The sequence below is a fragment of the Sycon ciliatum genome, chromosome 1, assembly GCF_964019385.1.
Source record: "Sycon ciliatum chromosome 1, ocSycCili1.1, whole genome shotgun sequence".
Classification (NCBI taxonomy): Eukaryota; Metazoa; Porifera; class Calcarea; order Leucosolenida; family Sycettidae; genus Sycon; species Sycon ciliatum.
This window is the reverse complement of record NC_088643.1, coordinates 1,891,100-1,905,736: the sequence shown is the minus strand read 5'-3', so window position 1 is coordinate 1,905,736 and position 14,637 is coordinate 1,891,100. Positions and strand designations below refer to the sequence as shown.

Sequence of the window (14,637 nt, the reverse complement as noted above, 5' to 3'; positions counted from 1 at the left end):
GTACCAGCCTAAATGTTGATTTTATCGATCCAGCCTCAGCGCCATGTTGACGATGCCCTAGTGACTGTGTGTCATGGATTGTCTTGCCATCAGCGGTCATTACCGTCCACCTTGGTGCAGCCCTCAACAACTGGCTCAGCCCATGGGAGTCTCAAGTGGACAAAGTTGTTGCCAAAGTAGCTCAGAAGATTGGTGCATCGTGGTGTAGGTGAGCACATAACTAGGACTTCCCAGTGCCTATTTGTCCAGGCTGCGATACTATGTGACATGCTGTACTGCACATTCTTTTCAGCACTGCAAGGCCGGCAGCCGGACCGACTGCAGGGGCCGCGCACATGCAGGCCGCCTGTTGCCAGTGCAGCATTCTGGAACGTTCCTTCCTTCTGAGATCCGTGGAATAATAACTTTCTTTGCTTCAAAGCAAGTTGCTTACATTTTCTGTTGTGCTCCCAGTGTCCTTACAACAATAACCTACAGCAATGTTTTATTTTCCTTTCCATTCCCCAACCAATGAATACTACAATGTCGATTCTATTTCTGAATACTTAAGTGTGTGCCCGCGCACGCACGTGTGTGTGGGTATACCTCACTCGCCACTCGAAGTTCTGTTCCCCATCACTGGAACACTGCCTGTTCTTTCAGGACCTGCCATCATCTGCGGATGGGCATTCAATGATTGTATTGTGTGTGTGTGTTTCATTCAGAATCAGATCTGCTATCGTTGCTATAAGAGAAAATCTGTGGGTTCACATCCAGTGCATTTGTAGATTTGCGTGCTTTTCTTGCCACGGGTGCATACATGAGACATTGTGTGGGTGTGTGTGTGCGTCTGTGTGTATGGGGATATTGTCTGTATCGGCTTTTGGTACTAATGTTCAGGTCTGTGCTTGCATGTGTGAACATGAAATTGTTCGGTTCTGTGCATGCTATTGCTATGTTGTATATTATTGTATGTATGTGTGCATTTCCACGAACAGTGTAGATGAGCGTGGAGAGTGCATTCATCCCTCATCAACTACTTCCCCTTGGGCTTACGAGAGTTTTTCTGCGTACCTCTCATTTTTGTTTGTTTCTCTCTGATACTGTATTGATGCCGGTACCTGTACCTCGATGTGTTCCTCTATCTGCAGTCGCCTTTATCCTTCGGTCAAGTTAACGTTTATTGTGCTCTATTTATCGTGCGAATCAAAATAAACAATAATAACACAAGTCATGCTAGAGTGACGACATGTGCGTGTAGTAGGGTTGATGCGATGGGACGTTATAATTAGGTGGAACAGAACACACATTGGGCAGATTGATTGGGCATCATTGATTGTGCTCAGTCTAAACAGTGAACATTATAATTATCTCCAGTGACAGACTGTAGCGGCTAGCCTCCAATAGGTAGCTGGCACTAGTCGCTACTGCTTGTTTGATAGGTGCCGCCAGAACCCCTGTTGTGTCATGCTATAGATGCACATGCCCTATTCTGGGGCATACTGAGGTACTTTGATTTTGTTGCTGCATGTAGACAACATCCAATAGTAGTACTCGTAGACCTTCGCTCTTTGTAGGTCAACCACCATCGCATGGATCGATCGGTGACTATGCACTTGGAGGTTGGAATAGCCCGCGCTGAACAGATCTTGCCATGGCCCAGGGAGTGAACTCGCTTACTCTACTATCCCGGTTTTAGTTAACCAGCATGAGTGGTGCAATTTGTCCATACCATGTTGCGAGCTCACAGTTGTTTGGGCAGGTTTTGAGCTGCACCACGAAACAAAGCGAAATAACGGCGTGACTGTAGAGCAAGGAAGCGGCGAGACGGCACTTCCAGGACCGTCGGAGACAGGCAGTAGAGATGTGTTCACAGCACGAGCAACCTCTCAAACCCTGCCGGTACTCCACAGTTACAAGAAAATGTCGGACTGGACGACGCGCCAATGCAAATGTAATAGTTTTACCTTGACACTTCTTGCTTGTCTTATGGTAACACCTTGTGTTCCTACTATTCTCACTCCTGCGTTTCTCACCTTTCTTTTGCTTTATAACCTCTGGTTTGAACATCATTCGACGAATTCTCCAATCAATCAAGTCTATACTGTTACACTGGTAGCTTGAGGATGGTTGAGATCATCGTTTGCCCTTTGACGTGCCTTGTGCTCCTGGCCGCTACTGCTCTGCTATACGCCGCTTTCCGTGAGATCCGCCGCGCTCGGGACAACGTGGCTGCTACAGTTGGACGACATCAATTACCTGCTACATCAAGCTCAAGTCCTCCGGATCTAGCCCCGTGTCGATCGCGTTCTCTCTCCCAGACAAGCCCGAGCGTCAAACGCGTTACCAGAGAACCGAATGTTTTCCATGGCAACCCTTCCGAGTTCAAAGAATGGGTATTTACGGTCGAGTTAGCCTTGAAGTGCTCACCTCAAGGTGACCCGGAGAGCCAAGTTAACTTTGCGGCTAGCTACCTCGCTGGGAATGCGCGTCTTTGGCTAATTTCTTCCCTGGAAGCAGGTGAGCAATTTTCGGATTGGCATTCTTTGAAAAGCGCCCTAGCGCGAGTGTATGGCCCGCACTATGATGGGGAAAGAGTGCGGTTGGATATGTTCTCTATCCAACAGCGTGGGTCAATTGAATCGTACGTAACGGAGTTTTCTCGGCTAAGTTTACAGGTGCCGGAACTTGACGAACTCTCCAGAGCCTTGCTATTTGTCAACGGCCTGCACGGTAACATGCGGACCTTGGTAGTGAAGGAACACCCCACTACACTGTCAGCCGCCGTTCAGTCAGCGCTAGCAGTCGCCTCAGACAGCCGATTTCAGCGCAGACCACCACTGGCGACCGCGCCGGGATTCGCACCACCATCAGGTAGCAAAAAGCTAACAAAACTAAGCCCCGAGGAACGTGAGACATTACGAGCCCCGGGGGGCTGCTTCGCATGTCGTCGACCAGGCCATATGGCCCAGAATTGCCCGCAGCATCGAGATCACCCAAACGGTGGACGTCAGTAAGGCCGATGCGATTACTGACGCAGCAAGAAAAGGCATCACCTGCGTGTAGTGTGTGCTCCGTTTCTACCCGTAACCGATTCAGTAGCCTCGCTGTGGAGGATGTTGACGATGATGCTGAATGCTCCGAAGCCAATTTCAAGCGAGATGTTACACCAACTATTGAGGCCCAGGTTACCAGCGTCAATGTGGAAACGGAACATGAGCTCCTGCGTGTAGAAGGCAAAATCAACGGTCGTCGCGCGCTTATGTTAATAGATTCGGGCTCGACCCATGATTTCATTGCCGAACAGTTTGCCAGGAGAGTTAACCTGCCAACCGAAATTGGCTCGGAAAACCTGAATGTCACGCTGGCTGATGGAGCATCAAGCTCGTTTCCCATGGAGACGACCCATGAATTGAAGGTTATCGTAGGCGACTTCAGCGATAACCAAACCTTCACGGTGTTCCCCCTTCATCGCTATGACGCTATATTGGGGAAACCTTGGTTAACGCGTAACAATCCAGACATAAACTTCCGGACGAATGAAGTCAGGTTGAACTCGAATGGTTTGCCTTGTGCGTCGCCCAGTCAAAGCGAACCGACCGCTCCTGTGGAGGCGATGTTCATATCTGGTCGTCAGGCTAGGCATGCCCTTAGGAGTGGAGACGAAGGTGTTCTGGCGTGGGTCAGCGTAGAAGACGGCATTGGCAAGGAACCTCCCGACAAATCCACTCAGAACGAGCACCCAGATCTCAAGGCCATGTTCCGTGACTATGACGGACTGTCAGAGTATCTACCTCCCTATCAGACCCATTACTAGTCGTGTCTGGGGTACCCCAGGGGTCCATACTTGGGCCGCTCCTATTTCTACTGTACGTTAATGACTTGCCAGCCCTTGTACCAAATGTAAGTCTTTTTGCTGACGACACTGCTCTGATGTGCTCCGACAGCTCGGCAGACAACCTCACGGCCTCCATGCAGTCCGGGGTCAACGCTACAGTAACATGGATGGAAACCTGGAAACTGAAGCCTAACCTCGCCAAAACCGAGGCCATGTTCTTCTCTCCCTCGCCCCCCACTCAGCTTCTGTATTTTCCTGGTCTAAATAGTACACCTATTAAAGTTGTTAACGAGCACAAGCACCTGGGCGTTATTCTCGACCGCCAACTCTCCTGGTCTCCACAAGTCCAGTCTGTGTGCAAGCGTGCGAGTGCGTCCTTAGGTATGCTACAACCCCACTGCCAACACTTGAATGATAACTGCAGAAAATTGTTCTTTAAGTCGTACATTTTGCCTATATTTGACTATTGCGATATAGCTTGGTGCGGGTTGTCTCAGACTTTACTCCACAGACTGGAAGTACATCAACGCTTGCTTCTGAAAATTCTGTTTCGAAAAGACCAAACATTTGCCTCCCTTTGTCTTTATAAACTTGCTTCCACGCACCCTCTTCTTGCCCGACATCAGCAGCATCTTTGTATCCTTGTGCACAAAATCTTCCTAGCCCAAGTCCCGAAACATATTGCCAAGTACAACTGGTTTGTTACCACTAGACCAACACGCAATGCCTTATCACTGCCCCGAGCTAGTTCCTCTCTGTTTTTGAAATCCCCTTTCTTCTCAGCATACTCCCTTTGGTCTAACCTGCCTACTAGCATTAAGACATGCCAGGATATCAGGAAATTCAAAGTCCAGCTTTCCACACTGTCTCATCCGAAGTGATCCCATGTATTACTAATGTGCCTCCCTTTCTTTTTCTCTCCCTATCTCCTTTCCCTCTCTGACTTTTAGCTTGCCGTGGTTGGCTATCACCTGACCTCTCATGTTTATTGGCAGTCTTCGGACGGGCCAGGAGATGTTGAATAAATAATAAATAATAATAATAAATAATGACGATCTTTTCCCGGATGATCTGCCAGCTAGACTCCCACCAGAGAGGTCTGTAGACCACGAAATCCGCCTGGAGGAAGGCTCATCACCCCCATCGCGACCTGCCTATCGCCTGCCCAGGCCAGAAATGGAGGAATTGAAGAAACAGCTCACAGAACTCTTGAAAAAGGGTTTCGTAGAACCAAGTAAGTCCCCCTTTGGTGCACTGGTGTTTTTTTGTCAAGAAAGCTGATGGTTCGTTACGCATGGTCTGCGATTGGAGGGAGCTAAACAAGATAACTGTTAAGAACAAGGCGTGCTTGCCCAATGTGGATGATTTATTCGATACCGTACAGGGCGCTAGGTACTTCACGAAACTAGACCTCCGATCAGGGTATAATCAGATTCGCATTCAAGCTGAGGACGTGCCCAAAACCGCGATTAACACTCCCTTTGGGCATTACCAATTTAGGGTCATGGGATTTGGTCTCACCAATGCACCGGCAACATTTCAATCCATGATGAATACGATTCTTCAACCATATCTGAGGGAGTTCGTAGTCGTGTTCCTAGATGACATACTCATCTTCAGCAAAACGTGGTCGGAGCATATGCAGCATGTCCGGTCGGTATTGAGCGTGCTCCGGGACAACCAGTTATTTTGCAAACGGTCAAAATGTGAATTTGGCGTGGAGAGTGTGCGGTTCCTGGGACATTGCATGGATGGACTGCACATCGCCCCTGACCCAGACAAGATTGCCGCAGTAAAGGTCTGGCCCGCTCCGACTTCCGTCACAGAGGTGAGGCAATTTCTTGGATTTACGAATTATTTTAGGCGATTCATAGATCAATACTCATCGCTCTCTAAGAACTTAGAGGAGATAACGGGAAAACATGCACGATTCGAGTGGAACAGCTCTCGGCAACATGCCTTTGAATCGCTAAAGCATGCCTTGTTGAATGCGCCCCTATTGCGGCTGGCTGATGTGAACCGACCATTCAGAGTGGTAACAGATGCAAGCGATTTCGCCTTGGGATGTGTTCTTCTCCAAGAACTAGAGGAAGATGCCTGGCATCCAGTGGCTTATGCTAGCCGAAAATTGTCTGCTGCGGAACAGAATTATACAGCTACAGAAAGAGAAACATTGGCCGTAGTGTTTGCGCTAAAGACCTGGCGCATCTACCTCTTTCAACACTTTGAGGTCATTACAGACAACATGGCGGTAGTTTATCTGAAAACAAAACCAAGCATTACAAAGAGAGAGGCGCGATGGGTTGAATTCCTAGCTGACTATAACTACACAGTCCGTCACAGACCCGGCAGAGAGAACCCTGCAGATCCCCTTTCGCGTCGCCCAGATCTCCATGAGAGTAACCTCGTGGAGAATGCAGTACCACGTTTGAATGCTATTGAGTATGCTTTAGCAATGAATGATGACGTGTCCAATACAATATCAGATGCCTACCAGAGAGACAAAGAGCTAACTCCCACCATAGAAAGATTGAAGCATTCTCTCCGAGATAATTTGCATGATCGCTATTATTGGGACGAATCCACTGATCGCTTGTACCTCAAGGCATCCCCCAATAACCGGTTGTGCATACCACAGTGCGGTGTCCGGTTAAAGCTCATTCAAGAACACCATGAGTGTGCAACGGCTGGCCACCCGGGTCGTGATCGAACGTACTTCCGCCTAGCACGTTTTTTATACTGGCCCCGAATGGGTCTCGATATCAAGAGATTTGTCAAAACCTGTGATCTCTGCCAGCGAACGAAGGGAGGTCAGCCACGAACAGGGCTTCTCCAGTCACTTCCAATACCTAATAGTCCTTGGCAGGATATCTCAATGGATTTTATTGTTGGATTGCCCCTTACTTCTCGTGGCTTCGACGCAATTTACACCTTTGTGGACCGACTTACGAAATGCGTACATCTTGTTCCAACAAACTCGAAGATTGATGCTAAGGGCAGCGCTCAACTGTACATTCAAAACGTGTTTCGTCTGCACGGGCTGAGCTCAACCATTGTTTCCGATCGCGATCCACGATTCACTGCAGCTTTTTTCAAAGAAGTATTCTCTCAGCTAGGAACTAAATTGGCATTCAGCACTGCTAGCCACCCTCAAACGGATGGTTTGACAGAGAGAGTTAACCGGCAAGTGGGAGATGTTCTAAGAGCATTTGTGAACTTGAGACAGGACAATTGGGATTCGCTTCTACCACTCTGCGAGTTTGCAATAAATAGTTCACAACAGTCATCTGTAGCTAATACACCGTTCTATCTGAACTATGGGTTTGACCCCAAGTCCCCGCCCGAATTCATTCTTACGGGAGGGGAAAGGAGTGATTCGGTCGATTGGCTTCATGAGCAGGAAGCCGCACTAAGGATAGCTCGAGATGCTATGCTCGACGCCCAGGCAAGGCAAGCTCTATACGCAGACCAGACGAGAACGCCCAGTGATTTGAAGGTTGGTGATAGCGTTCTTGTCTACAGAGACTTTCTACTGACCCCGGAAGCTCGTGGCCAGCCCTCTCGGAAGTTGCAACCCAAGTGGTTTGGTCCGTATCGTATCCAGGCTAAGATTGGAGCGAATGCTTTTCACTTGGAACTACCCCGTGAACTTCGCTGCCATCCCGTGTTGAATGTCACTGCTCTTAAACGCTACGAAGAGAACACGATTCCTGGAAGACACCAACCCCCGCCTCCGCCCTTCACAGATCTAGATGGACACACACGCTATGTTGTCGAAGCCGTTTTGAATCACCGTCACCGCAGTGGTGAGCAACACTTCCTGGTGCATTGGAAGGGTTACCCCAGCAGCGAAGCTACGTGGGAGCCCGCTGGCAACCTATGTGATTAGTCTGGTCGGAATATTAAACCGCTGCAGAACTATCTAGCCTCACAACGACAGCAGCCTTGATCTAACTGGGCTGAGCCATATGCATCTCTTACTGAGATAGTTAATAATTATGTTATAGACTGATATAGTTTTGCGTCATCTCCTTGTGAGAGTGATGAAGTTGAGTTGGATTACACTTCAATGTGGTTATGCATGTGCATGAGTGATTATTTAATATTCCCCTTTCCACAATTGCATCTCCTAACTGGATTGTGTTATCTAATAGAACCTTGGGCTTCCTATGGGGCCGGGAGAGTGTAATAGTTTTACCTTGACACTTCTTGCTTGTCTTATGGTAACACCTTGTGTTCCTACTATTCTCACTCCTGCGTTTCTCACCTTTCTTTTGCTTTATAACCTCTGGTTTGAACATCATTCGACGAATTCTCCAATCAATCAAGTCTATACTGTTACAGCAAACCTGCTACATCCACCCAGGCAGATAGCTGCCAAACCAGGCCAATGTCGACCCACTGCATACCGGTATGTCAATGTCAAACAGATCCTGCAGGAGAAGACTGGGATGATATTGGCGTCCAGTGTACGGACACCAGTCACATTTCCTGCGTCTTTTGCAGCATACAGGATAATCTCATCACTATAAAGTCCACTACTTCGTGATTTTTATTTGTAGAATACATGACAGGCGTATTCAGTGTGCCTCGAAGGACTGCGAGATGCTGCAGAAGACCAGGTTCGACCTTTCTGGACGGCCATTCACCGACGGTGGGCTACACGATGCTGGAGGAACTAGATTCCAGTGAAAACCCAAGATTCCTTTGCTCCTGGACGCTCCGACGTGTTGTGATATCTGCCAGGTGCGCAGTAACTAGTATTTTCATCGCTATAGCGAGGACGACGCCGATCGGCAAACTCTCGCTCACAGCCATCACCAGCCTCTCAAAACCATCACTTGGCATCCCCCAGAGGTATAGGAGAAAGCCAAAACAGCTCTCAACAAACAAAAGCTAAGGACGATGGAAAGAGAGCATGTCAAAAAGACGACGAACAGTATGAAGTTCAAATGGGTTTGAACACTCGTACCACCAACTATACCACTTTCAATAAATCGTGACGCCATTTTGTTTTAACACGCATACGGTCCACTGTGTTCACGGCTGCATGCTGCCACTGGAAATAATAATTATTATAAGTGCAGGTGACGCGAATTGATTTTGTTTGTCACCACTTGGCCACGTGACTTGGCCACGTGACTACATAATACATGTACAGTCAAGTTCGCTAATAACGACTGCGGATATAACGACAATTCGCTAATAACGACTGCGGATATAACGACAATTCGCGAATAACGACAGAGTTTCCATGCCCAGAGCACAGTCCATTCTACCTGAATACATAATTATAATGAGACTTCGGGTATAACGACACTTCGCGAATACCGACACTTTTCCCGCCCCGCCGAGTGTCTTTCTACTCAAAGTTGACTGTACTTTCAAGCTTTACCGTCAGGTGAAATACAGGCAAAGTGAAAGGAACAAGGACAGTGAAGTAAGTAGACTAGCCCAAGACGAATTCAATACTTTAGTATTCATACTGGCCGGCGTTAAACAAAAAGTACAGTGGAGAATTGGAAACAGTGGAAGGAAGAAGAGCTAAAACTAACAACGAAGAATGAGTGTCACATACACTTTGTTTTACAGGCAACTCTGTCATGGGCTAATGTAAGTTGTGAGAGCTGGACCGTGACGATCACACCTTCCATTTGGTGCTACCTTCACACGGCCTTGTTAGGTGTTGACACTTCCTTAGGTAGCACTTGCGCTGCCGCCACACTTACCATACTACACACTCACCATACCATACCACACGTCATATCTGCGCTTGTGCTGCCTGCAACGCTTGGCGCCTATTTTATTTTTTATTTTTTTACTATGTTCACATTCCCAGCTCGAAAATAATAAAGAAAGACAATGATACCGAGACAAGGACGAACGTGACAACTATTGAGCAGGGGCTGCAGCGAGACGCAGCAGTGATGGTGGGGCATTGATGGCTCTGCCGACCTGAGGTCTCGGCATCACGGTCAAAAACACGCACACAAAAACAAAAGATAGAGCTGTACGAGTCAGCAAAATGAAAAGAAAGGAAGAGTTAACACCAGCGAGTGTGCGGGAGAAACGGTGAGACTATTAACAAACATATTGCTAGCTACTCTCACACCTTGGCCATAATATATAGTTAGGCCTCAGTAGTAATTTGTAGTCAGTTGGATTCTGGACAATAAACCCGTCTCAAAGTCAACGCGCAATACTGATAATTCTAAGAAACGTACCTGACAGACCTGGAAAGCGCTGTACTCGGCAGATGCAGACGCGTTGCCAGCAAGAATATGCTAACGTTCCCCGGAAAATGGGTCCTCCGCAGACACGATTCCGCAACAATCTTTTGCTCACTGCCCACCTGAGTTCGAAACCCCCTTGCTCAATTCTAGAAAGTCAAAATGTTGTTAGAAGGGCAGTTTCACAAGGATCTTCGGCGAAAGAAATGATCACACCCAACGATAAGCTGCCAGTACTGCAAAAACAGACTACTGACTGAACTGAACAGACTTAGTGGACTACTAATACTATGTATAGCACTTGTACTACTGTAGACGTGGCAATCCGGTCACCGCCGCTCCCTGGTCGCATCGGATCAACGTGGAGTTGTGCACAGCCTGCCTAGTAACGTCTGACGTTGTTCTGTATGCGCTGAGCGAGGGCGCGGGCCCCTGGGCAAACGAGTGGATTACTGGTAAGCAGCCAATCATTAGATTGCGGTTTAAACACCCATATGATTGTATGGTTCAGATGGTCCCAACGCACGGGGACTCGGCCAACCGTGGATGGTTGTAGTAAGGTCCGTGTGTGTACTCTTGCTAATACTGTGTAAGTATCGCTAGAGGTATACGTCGTGTACTATGACATCATAAAACGTGTAGTATGGCATCATAATGGAAACTGGGAGACAATCGTAGATTCCGCTAGCCAGGACCCACAACCATCTTGGCAGGCAGGGCTAACCAACTACTCTCACATCATTGAACTCCAACTGAGAGCGTGCAAGAATCAGTACAAGTATTGTGGCGAGTGCAGTACACTACTATGGTATAATATAACCCAATACTAGTTCAAGTTCTAAACTAGTATTATTATTATTAAAACAGAGAGGTTCCAGGCACGGTGATCGCTTGATCGCTAGATCGCTTAGTGCGTGAAACTCAGAGTAAAAACACTTCCTCTGTCCTCCTATTGTTTGTTAGTCTTATTATTATTATTATATTTTTTTTGGGTGTGCAAGCCTCTTTTACGGGCAAAAATTAACACAATGTATTAAAATGCAATACAACATACACTGGAGAAGAAATCAGGAAAATAAAATATGAGCTCAAAAATGGAACGAAAAATAGCAAATAGAATCAAAACTCACGATGGAATCAAACTCACGATGGAATCAAACTCACGATGGAATCAAACTCACGATGGAATCAAACTCACGATGGAAACTACAACCCAATGAGCTGGAAAACCAACCACAGAATTAGATATTGGGAATAGAGTCAGACACAACAACAACCGAAATCAGTACACCAAAAATCTGTCCTACAAAAAACAAAGGAACAAGAAAAACAAGAAAGACGAAGTACAAAGAATCCCCAAAAAAGAGGGGAGAACGGGATGAAAGAGGACCGGAGAGCGGCAAACCCCAGGAGGACTTAGCGTCACGTAGTGGCGGGAATGCGGGCCTCCACAGAAACAGCATCCACATCCGCCGCCAGACCAGGTGCACGGAATGCACGGCGACTCCCACGAACCATCAGGACGGAGTCGCGGACAAGGCTGAAAGCCAGGTCCGTCCGCAGCTTTCCCATCACGAGGGGATAAGGCTGCGAGAGCGTGGTGGAGAGCTTCGTTCCGAGCAGCTTCAGGAACCGGGTGGCCTCCTTCGCCAGGGCACCAGCAGAAGACAGGACGATCGGGGTGAACGACGCGTGCTCAACTTATTATTATTATTTTTATTAATATTTTAACTGGTTTGAGGGAAAGAGACAAATTATTATTATTATTGTTTATTTATTTATTTATTTTTTAAAGGAGGTCGGAGGCGGATAATACTTTAAAACGAAGGTAAGTTATGGGTCGCAAATATCCACGCAAACACACATCCAGTCATAATAAGGCACTTGTCATAAGTATCCGAACGTTTTCGGTCCCTTCTCATCAAGGATTATACAGGGAATGGCTCAAGCTGGAAAGACTAAAACTTATATAGCGTAAAGATAATTAGATAACAACACTCGTGACAAGGTGGAAAATTATCAAGTTTAGCACGACACAAAACTCGAAGGAAAATAATAATAGTGACAACAACATAGTGAGCAAATTAAGTTACATTGTTACCACCTCGACGAGGAGTAACACCAAACAATTGTAGCGACAACACATTTTCTTTCAGTACGCAAAGTTCAGGATCTAACTTACGGATATACAAAGCTTCTAACACAGCCAAATGTAACGCACATCTACCACGTGACAATATTGAGAAAACATTATCACTGTACAACTCACGACAATTGGTACGGGCTGACAGATGTTGCTTGATTGACGAAGTGCGATTCTTAGCTCCATTGGGTGTTGTCTCCTCCAATGTCCCGTCATCTCGCCTCTTCGTGGCATCACCACTATCTGTCTCTTCGCGTTTCCGCGGCCTTCCACGTTTCTTGACACTAACCGTTGGGTGCGCGATACCCGGTGTCCTTTCCGTTACGTCTCCTCCATTGCGGATTTCTATTGAGCTTCTTACTCCAACTTGTCCGGTGTCCGATATTGAGGTTAGTTTTCGCGGTCTACCACGTTTTCGAATATTGACTGTTGTTGTCACTTCCGTTGTCGTTGTACGTTCGTCCTCATCAGTCCGTATTTTCACTTGGCTTCTCGTCACCCTTTCCGACGCCGACAGATCCTTTGTCAGTTTCGGTGGTTTACGTGTGAGTCTTTCACCATCTTTTATGCTGTTCTCAGCTGGCCCGTGTCCTACACACGCAGAGGAGGACGGGCATGCAGTCACATCTTCACGGGAAGAGGAAGGTCCTCCGATGGACTGGACAGCACATTTTGGAGGACGACCACGGCGAGGACGACAATCGCGCGCATCAAGCGGAACACCACTTAACGGCACATGTTGACGAATGCGTGCGCCCAGGTGCTGAAGGGTTCTACCTACATACCGATCTTCACATTGTCGGCATTGAAAGAAATAGATAAGGTTACTGTCTTTTTCACTCACACGAGAGCACCTCAAAGTCATGAGGGAGCTCCGAACAAATCCGGATATCATTATCTCCCGCCCGGACAAGGGTCGGGCAACGGTTATTATGTCAAGGGAGGACTACCAAACCAAGATGATGGTCATACTAGAGGATAAGACAAAATTCTGCAGACTCGGACCGTGCGATGTATATGACCATACAGAAAACATCGACACTAAACTTAGCAAATACCTATTGTCTCTTTCAAAAACACATCAAATTTCTGATTATGAGTACGACCATCTGGCGCCGACGGGATCAACACGACCACGAATGTACGGGCTCCCAAAAATTCACAAGAAGAACATTCCCTTACGACCAATACTCAGCATGTCTGGGTCACCGCAATTTAAAACATCCAAGTGGCTATGTGCCATGCTACAACCGGTACTCAACCTCTACAATAGCCACTGCGTCAAAGATACTTTCGAGTTTGTAGAAAAGCTAAAGGACGCAAGCTTTGAATCGAGCGGATTCATGTGCTCGTATGACGTGGTGAGCTTATTTACTAACGTGCCACTACGGGAGACCATTGACATCTGCGCAACAACACTGTACCACAATAAGTCCATTACTCCGCCGTCTTTGAACGAAACGGAGTTTGTGAAACTCATGTTAATGGTTACGTCGGGCGTTGAGTTTTCATTTGGCAACGTTATGTATAAACAAATAGACAACAGAACAACAAGGACAATCAAGGCTTGTTTGCTGCTACTTTAAGTTTCTTGCTTACGCAATCATCAGGCAACATGAAGATCGGCTTGATTGTCCTTGTTGTTCTGTTGTGTATTACGCTCTGCCTTTGTGGTGTTGAGCACTGTCAAGCACTCTGGGTACATCCTTCGGTATAAACAAATAGATGGCGTTGCCATGGGCTCGCCGCTTGGTCCTGTATTGGCTAATATCTTTGTAGGGTTCTGTGAAGCGTCCATTAGTCCATCATTGTGGCCCTCTATGTACTGTCGTTTTGTAGACGATGTGTACTGTCACGATGAGGATGAGGATGTCTGTGGGACTTTTCTACTAACTCTGAATAGTCTCCACCCGGCGTTGAGATTCACGTTGGAAGCGGAACAAAACGGCAGCTTATCCTTCTTGGACGTACAAATATCACGGAATATTAACACTAAGAGTTTGGACACCACTATCTATAGGAAGCCAACGTTCACCGGCCCCTACATTCCGTGGGGGAGCTATACTCCAACGAAATCGAAGAGACATCTTGTGAAGGCGCTAGTTTATCGTGCACATAGAGTATGTTCCCCTCATCTATTGCAGGACGAATTAGACAGACTGACATCAATATTTACGAACAACGGCTATCCAAAGGAATTTCTGGCCAAGCTTATCAACGAAAAACCGGTGACAGACAAGCCTATCCAATTTGGACCTGACCGTTGCCCAGTGGTGCTCCGTTTACCCTGGGTTGGCACCGGTTCTGCGCGCGTGGAGAAGGATGTTCGTGGTATCGTATGTCCATCATATTCGTGCGTCAAGCTGTACGTCATATTTGGGACAGTGCGTGCGTTCAGTGTGAAGAAGGATGTTCTACCTACCCTTAGTAAAAGTAACCTTATCTAT

At 47.1% G+C, this 14,637-nt stretch overlaps 1 long non-coding RNA gene across 1 annotated transcript in view; it reads right to left on the bottom strand.

The window, feature by feature from the left end:
• Positions 1 to 1,142: 1,142 nt before the first annotated feature.
• The window catches only part of LOC135806784 (uncharacterized), a 66,068-nt gene continuing 52,573 nt past the window's right edge, over positions 1,143 to 14,637 (bottom strand). The window contains exon 2 of the long non-coding RNA XR_010551272.1: positions 1,143 to 1,749. This is a non-coding gene — a long non-coding RNA (uncharacterized LOC135806784). The remainder of the gene's footprint in view (positions 1,750 to 14,637) is intronic.